The sequence below is a fragment of the Silene latifolia genome, chromosome 1, assembly GCF_048544455.1.
Source record: "Silene latifolia isolate original U9 population chromosome 1, ASM4854445v1, whole genome shotgun sequence".
In the NCBI taxonomy this organism is placed as follows: Eukaryota; Viridiplantae; Streptophyta; class Magnoliopsida; order Caryophyllales; family Caryophyllaceae; genus Silene; species Silene latifolia.
The window spans coordinates 81,518,898-81,526,635 of NC_133526.1; the positions used below are offsets into that span (position 1 = coordinate 81,518,898).

Sequence of the window (7,738 nt, forward strand, 5' to 3'; positions counted from 1 at the left end):
CTTTCGATCTTAGTACAGTCTAGTCGATTTAATTGACGGTCTAATAACTTCCCCTACCTTTCGATCTAATGGGTCAGTCACGAAAAAGGTATTTAACAGGTCGCATGCATTCAACTCGTCAAAAACAAGATTAAAATCAATTAAAACGAGCAAAACCCTACGAGGTCAGTCGATCGACTGACAGGGTCAGTCGATCGACCAGCACGCGAGACAATCCTCCCTAATTTAATGCCGCCTATGCCATAAATCGCCTACATCCTAGCACTAAAGAATTAGCTACTCATGATGAAGGTAAAAACAACAATAAAACTAAGACAATAGGGTACTGAATTCATGATTTAAAATAGATAACAAACAACAATAACGATAATTGGCTTTGGGCACTAATCTAGCAATTCTAATACTAATGATGAAAGCAAAACAATAAATTAGAATTAGGGCAGAATGAATACCGAGAATTTCAGAGGAAATATTAAGAACAAAGGCAGAATTCCAATGCTAAAGTCGATATCCCAAACCCTCGATACTCGAAATAAAACTCAAACTAAATGTTGGTGTCACGTTATATAGCAATCAACGCCACAACTTATTTCTAAAACCTAAACTTCACGGGCTTTGAGATTCACGACTTTCTAAATCTCGTCTGGAATAGAAATCTGGTCGATCGACTGATAATGCTGGTCGATCGACTGCTTCTCAGCAACAGTAGCTTCTGGAACCCGAGCCTTGGTCGATCGACTGAATGGTATGGTCGATCGACTGGATAAGCTGCTACTTGACTTCTTAAACTCGTGGGTTTGTCTTTTGGGCTTTGAATTGCGCACCAAGCTTGTTCCTTACGTGATTCCTTTATGTCATTTGCAATGCAGGTTACTCGGGGACGGATTTGGCTTGATTTCCCGTTGAATTCTTCACATTTCTGCAATAAGGTACAAAATACGGAAGTAGACGGAAATAGGGGGAAATATAGCATAAACTACAAGAATGAGCTCTGAAATGCGTGTAAAAAGGGATGTAAAACACCATATAAATGACACGCATCAAATCTCCAAACCAAACCTTGCTTGTCCCCAAGCAAGAACTAGACTGGATCTAAAGGAACGAGTTCAAACTCAGAGCGAAATGCAAACTGTTAAGCCTAAACCAATTTAATGCACAACCAACAATCAATTAGTAATGTGAACCATGCAAACGAGTTATGTAGTCGTTAAAAGTATGCTGAATTATTGACTGAATAGACGTATCAAATTGGACTCTCACGGGTCGCTCAAATCACTCATAAGAACAGGTGAATATATGTAAGATAGAAAGAAGTAATTTTGTAATGACTCTCACCTAACTACGACCTATGAAAACATGCCAGCAATAAAATATGAAAATGATCTCTACAACCGTACATACGCATTCAAACCAAACAAAAGACCAATGACACATGCCGAGGTAATATGGGATATGTGAGGTATAGGTAAGAAGAGGCAAAACATTTTATGGTGAAGTGGAGGTACAGGTGATCAAGCTAGTACCAAAACGGAACCAAGTGACAACATCCAACTTCTTGCTCATAATCGGTCAAAACGGTGCTATAGCAAGCACAAAATCTCACAATCTCTAAATTATCAAATCAATACACTCCCCATAGGATATAAATGAAACATGGGAGCAAAAATCGCCAAAAGGTAAGGATTAAATTGTGCGAATTGATTTTTTTTCTCTTTTTCTTGAACCTCAGTCGATCGACCATACTGGGCAGTCGATCGACTGCTTTGAACAGTACAGAATCTCTTTTGTTTTTCGAATCATTTTTCATTTCTTTTTTTTTTTTTTTTTTTTTTTCTTTCCTTCTTTTCATTTTCCCACAACAACTCAACAGAGCAAATACCACCAAAAACGGGTGACAATCCCAAGAACTAGACTACTAGCTTGACAAAGGCAGGCTATATGTAAGATATAGTAAATAGGACAAAAAGGATATTTTTGGCAGTGTGGGGCTTATGGGCAAAATAAGAAAAGGGAGACCTCTACCACATGTGTCAACAAACCACAGACCGAATGCAAACAGGTATTAAGTAGATCAATTTCATATTCATGCAAATTAAGGAAACATGTCTCATAAGGAGTACTACTCACATTCCTAAATAAACTGGTCATGAATGTCACCAGTTATGGGCTCTAAATCTCAGGATATATGATGTAGCTTGCAATTTTTCTAAGTCGAGTCTCAAGTCCAGCAAATAATTAACGAAAACTCGTAGACATGCATTTACGGTTCTACTAATAACATGCTAATCTAGCAAGGCTCAGGCAAAAACAGGTGCAAATGCAAAATCATCATAGAAATACTACCGTTCCGACTCGACCTATATGCTAAAAGAAACGTGCATTTTTTTGGAAATTTTTGAAATTTTTCAATTTGTATGAATTTTTGTATATATAAGAGAAATGAAATAAACAATGCAAAACAAAATTAAACGTGAATGCAAGCAAATGATATGCGACGCAAAACCCTTCCCCAAACCAAATCACACAATGTCCCCATTGTGCAAAATCATATAATAAAGAAAAGAGAAATGGGAATTTGCGAGAAAATAAAACATGACATGGAGTGGAAATAAGGAACTCACAAGACTTTAAGCGCAGCAAAGGAAACCTCCCCAAACCAGCGTGAGCTAGGAGGTTTCGGCAGCCAGCAGTGCTACCAATAAGTGCCTGAAAGACAGAAAATACCACGTATAAGACCGAGAAAACAATTTTGAGGCGGTAAAATTGTGCACAAATGAGAAAATTGGAAGAAATAAATAATATGACGGAAATTAAAGCGGAGTAGAAAACTCCCTTAAGTCCGCATATCGACCAAACACAGCAGGGGAGAGGTCGTGAACAGGTACAGCAGAAAAAGTGGTCGATCGACCCATAGGGGCAGTCGATCGACCGGATGAACAGGAACAGAAGCTCCTGGAAAGCGCAATTCAGTCGATCGACTGAAAGTTCTGCTGTACTCCTTGTTTCTTCGTATTTTCTCAATGATTTGAGCTAACAAGCGCAAAATACCTGCAAGTACACAATAATACGCGCCCAAAAATTGCGCAAAACCCAGCATAAAGTCTAAAGCACTCAAAAATCCTAAGCAACAAAATAAAAGCGAAGTTTTCGCGCACACAAAATAAAATAGTTCGAAAGCAAATAAAATGTTCGTAAAGCTTTTGATCAACTAGTAGTTGATCAAGAAAGGCCAAGGTATAGCCCACTTCGTTGGCTTTTGGCTACTAGAGGTAGCCTCAATGGTGCTTATCTTGTTGTTTGGACCCTTCTCAGCTTCAACAGTCGGAGAGCTCGATGGATCAACTTCGTCATCTCCCCAATCGAGGACTCCCTCGGAATCATCGGAGTCCAAATCAGCCCATCTCACCTTGGCTGGCTCATCCTCCACTTCCTCATCAGTCCCATAGCATAAGCGTCCGAGGCCTCCTCTTTGAATGATAGGCTGCTTTATAGCTGGCACAACTTGTAGTACTTCCTTCTCCAAACCAGCTCCTGCAGTATTTAAAACAGTAGATTCTTCCTCCATCTTGCTCCCAGTCTGGGGCGGAGGGGTTAACACAGAAGTAGTAATAGGGACAGGCGATTCAGGAAGCACAAAGTACGATTTCTTTTCAGAGACCGTATTACAAGTAACAGGCCACATGGGGTCCTTCTTCTTAGCAGGTTGGGCAAAAATGATAGAATGTTTCCCAACTTTGAAGGTCAAGGTTCCAAAGCCTACGTCAATAACTGCACCAGCAGTGTGCAGAAATGGCCTACCTAAGATGATCGGTATATGGGCATCCTCAGGCATGTCTAGGACAACAAAGTCAACAGGGAAGAAAAACTTCCCTATTTGGACGGGTATGTCCTCTAGGACTCCTATAGGCTCGACCGCAGATCGGTCAGCCATCTGAACTGTCATGTCAGTGATAGCAAATCGGGTCAACTTGAGTTTCCTAGCCAAACTCAAAGGCACGACACTTATACTGGCCCCTAGGTCACATAATGCCTTCTCAATAGAGAAGGTACCTATCTTGCAGGGAACAGAGAAGCTACCCGGGTCCTCTAACTTAAGGGGCGCAGTGTGAGACAGATAGGAGCAAGACTCCTTAGTGAGTGCGACAGTGTGCACTGTTTCTAGTGACCACTTTTTGGACAACAGTTGTTTCATAAATTTAGTGTAAGCGGGTACTTGGTTAACTAACTCAAGGAAGGGGACTTGCACATTTAGACTACGGATAACTTTCTCAAACTTACTGAAAGATACCTGTTCTTTGGTCGGCACGAGTCTCTCCGGATATGGGGCTGTAAGGAGCACCTTAGCCCTCTCTTCTAAGTCGCGTGTGCCGGTATCCTTGGACTTAGGCTGAAAATCCGTCACCTTCTCTTTGTTGAAGCTAGACCCCTCCTCAGACCGTCTCAAATGAGAACCATTGACCGTCATTGGATCGAACTTCGGAGCCGGGACTGACCCATCAGCATTCGGGTCTGCCCCCAAAATCTTCGGGACTGTGGTACCCCGAAACAAGTGGTCTCGTAGGTTATTTGGCATCAAAGGACGAAATTCTTCAGCATCAGCAGCGATCTCAGTCGATCGACCACTCTCCTCAGTCGATCGACTGAAATGTACAGTTCCAGAAGCTCCTGGAACCCGTGAGTCAGTCGATCGACTAGGTACTTCAGTCGATCGACTGAAATGCCTGGCAGACGTCTTTTTCTTTGATTTGTTCGTTGAAGCTTTCTCTTGACTTGTTTCCGGCTCATCTTTTCCAACAGCATCTTCAACCATGGCAAGACCATCAAGGGTGGACCCGCTCCTCAAAGTGATGGCATTTAGGGTCTCCTTTTGTTCGGGTTGAGTGGGTAAGTGTCCGGGAGCTCGAGTGTTATTTTTGCTAGCCAATTGAGAAATTTGGCTCTCTAGTAGCTTCATCCCGGCCTCTCTTGCTTGGGACTCCTTTAGCAACATATTCTTGAGCTCGGAGAATTCAGAATTCTGTGATTGTTGTTGTTGCGGCATATAAGGAGGCTTTTGATATTGCTGTTGCTTTTGATGAGGAGGCACATATGGTTGTTGCTGCGGTGGATGTTGGGTTGGATTTTGGACATTTTGGCTCCTCCAACTCAAATTCGGGTGGTTTGGCTCGTAGTAGGTGTTGGTCTGCATGTAGTGTTGAAAGGCAGCACAAGATTCAAAGGGACTAGGGCAGTTTTTTGAGACATGGCCCTCAACTCCACACCTTTCACAGACGAAGGGACCGTCCGACACAGCGTTGACTTGGTACATTCCACCCTTAGAGGCTCCTCCTAGCTCATACTTGTCAAATCTCGCGGTGAGAGCCTCAAGTGCAGCAACAGAAGAGGATTCAACAGCTCTTCTCTGGTTTCCCCTCGAGTTCCCATACTCGGCCTTGTGGGTAGCTAGATCGTCAATGATCTTCCACCCCTTGGTTGCTCCCAAGTTTTCAAAGAATTCTCCCGTTGGCGCAAAGATCCAAAATGGCCCTCCGATCGTCGTACAACCCATTGTAGAAATGATTGCACAAACTCCACTTTTCGAACCCATGATGCGGTATGGTTCGCACTAACTTCTTGAATCGGACCCATGCCTCGTGGAAATTCTCATCTGGCCCTTGTTTAAAACCCGTAATTTGAGCTCTAATGGCGATCGTCCTTGAAGCAGAAAAGTACTTCTTGTAGAACGCCAGTGCCAATGTATTCCAATCAGTGATCTCATGAGCGGTCCGGTCCAAATCTCTATACCACTCCCTTGCAGCATCACGAAGGGAGAAGATGAACATGGTTTCTTTGATTTGATCCTGGGTCACGCCAGCTGGTGGGGGAATGGAGCAACAGTAGTCAATAAAGGTCTCCATATGCCTTCTTTGCATCTTCATTTGCGACTCCCCAAACTGGTTTCTCTCAACCATAGTGATGTAGGCGGGCTTTGGTTCGAATTTCTGGCATCTCCCGTGCTCGAACCCCTTATATAAGTTATCGGTGTCGGCTCGAATAACTAGCTATACTTGCTTCCTCGGCCATGACTGGAATTTCCGGAGAAGTAACTGTCTCGGCCAAGAGTGGAAACGGGTGAAGACTGTGGGTCTTCTTGAGCAGATCATTCTCGTGATAGCTTGACAGAGTACTCGGCTCTTCCTCTGTCGGTAATACTCTTTGTGTTCATCTCAACTCGCGCAAGGATCTTTCAAGCTCGGGGTTCAACGGTACTAATTCTCCACCCTGTGACCTGCGCATAAGAAGAAACTACAAAAGAATATAAGACAAGTTTAAGGAACGGATGTCCCTTAAACTAAGAAAGACTAAAAATAAAACAGCTATAATTAGGACTATTGCCTCCCCGGCAACGGCGCCAAAATTTGATACCCGTTGATGCGTGTCTTTTATATAAGGTTTTCACCTCATTTTTACACGCATTTCTGTGCTTTTTATGTAGCATCTGGCTACAAATACCCCCGAATATTCTACTTTGGTCCGTTTATTGTAATTTGCGAAACGACCGAGGAGGAGCTAAATCGAGCCTTAATTGTCCCAATTGTATGCATTCATGGGAAATAAGGAGCCGGTTAAGGAATCTTACACTTGGAGGACATATGAGTTTGAGTCGAAGGAAGGAATTCAAGTCCTGAATGCGCCTATATAGCTCGATCGAGTACTTTGGTGCTCGATCGAATGCTTTACATACTCAAGATCGGTCGATCGACCGGTGAAGGAGTCGATCGAGGAGGACCAGCGAGCAGTGCTCGATCGAGAGGTTGCCCTAGCTCGATCGAGTGATTTGGAGCTCGATCGAGTGATCTCTTTACTCGATTGAGAGTTTTTCGTGTGCTTTCAGTCTTTTTCCGCCTAATCTTTTATGGGTTTTGTTAATCAGCCCATAGATTAGGTTTTAAACATTTTTACAGTATAAGACTGAGGAGAACACTACGTTACTGCTATCACTTTTACCACGTACATTTGATCTGTTACTTTATCACTGTTCATTTGGGGAATTCTACTCTCTACCTTGCCACTTTGATTCGGTATTATCAATTTAATTATTTCTTCATCGTATTTATTGTTTTTAATTCCTTCTCTCTCTTTGCTTGCTAATCGTTCAATCAATTAGTTTATTCGTCATGTTTAATCTTAATTATTTGGTTATTGTTATTGTTAATTTGATAATTATGAGTAGCTAATTCCCTATGCTAAGACTATAGGGGATCCATGATTTGAAGGGAGAGTAATCGAATCACTAGGCTAATATCGGTACCGTCTTTGTTGTTTAAATGCTACAAATAACTGTAATTGCCTAATTGAGTCGACGCAATTAGACCCTTATTCTTAGTGGACCTTGACCTGGACCGAAAGGTTGGAAGAGGGAGACTAGTAGCGAACAATAGAGTATTGCAGCGAGGGCGAAAGTTAAACTGTTTACACTTTAGGGTGAATTAAGGACCGAAAGGTGACGTTCGCTACCCCTTGGACTGTACTGCGTTAACCTAAGAACCTAGATTACTCGACCGGATGATTATGGTGAACCGTTGTCTTAGCTATTCTTCCTTATCTGTTTAACCCCTTCCTTTTAATTCTCTTTTCCTCACTCTGTCAGTTTAGAAATCACAATTTAAAAAACCCCCATTTTGGTTACCTTGGTGAACTTAGTTTAGCAGAAAAGTTCCTACCTCTCTGTGGATTCGACCCGACTTCCCTAGCTATA

The 7,738-nt window shown here is 42.4% G+C and overlaps 1 non-coding gene across 1 annotated transcript; it reads left to right on the forward strand.

The window, feature by feature from the left end:
• Positions 1–5,580: 5,580 nt before the first annotated feature.
• LOC141621205 (small nucleolar RNA R71) lies at positions 5,581–5,687 on the forward strand. Its single transcript, XR_012532149.1, has one exon. It is a non-coding gene; the product is annotated as a small nucleolar RNA R71 (small nucleolar RNA).
• Positions 5,688–7,738: the final 2,051 nt, after the last annotated feature.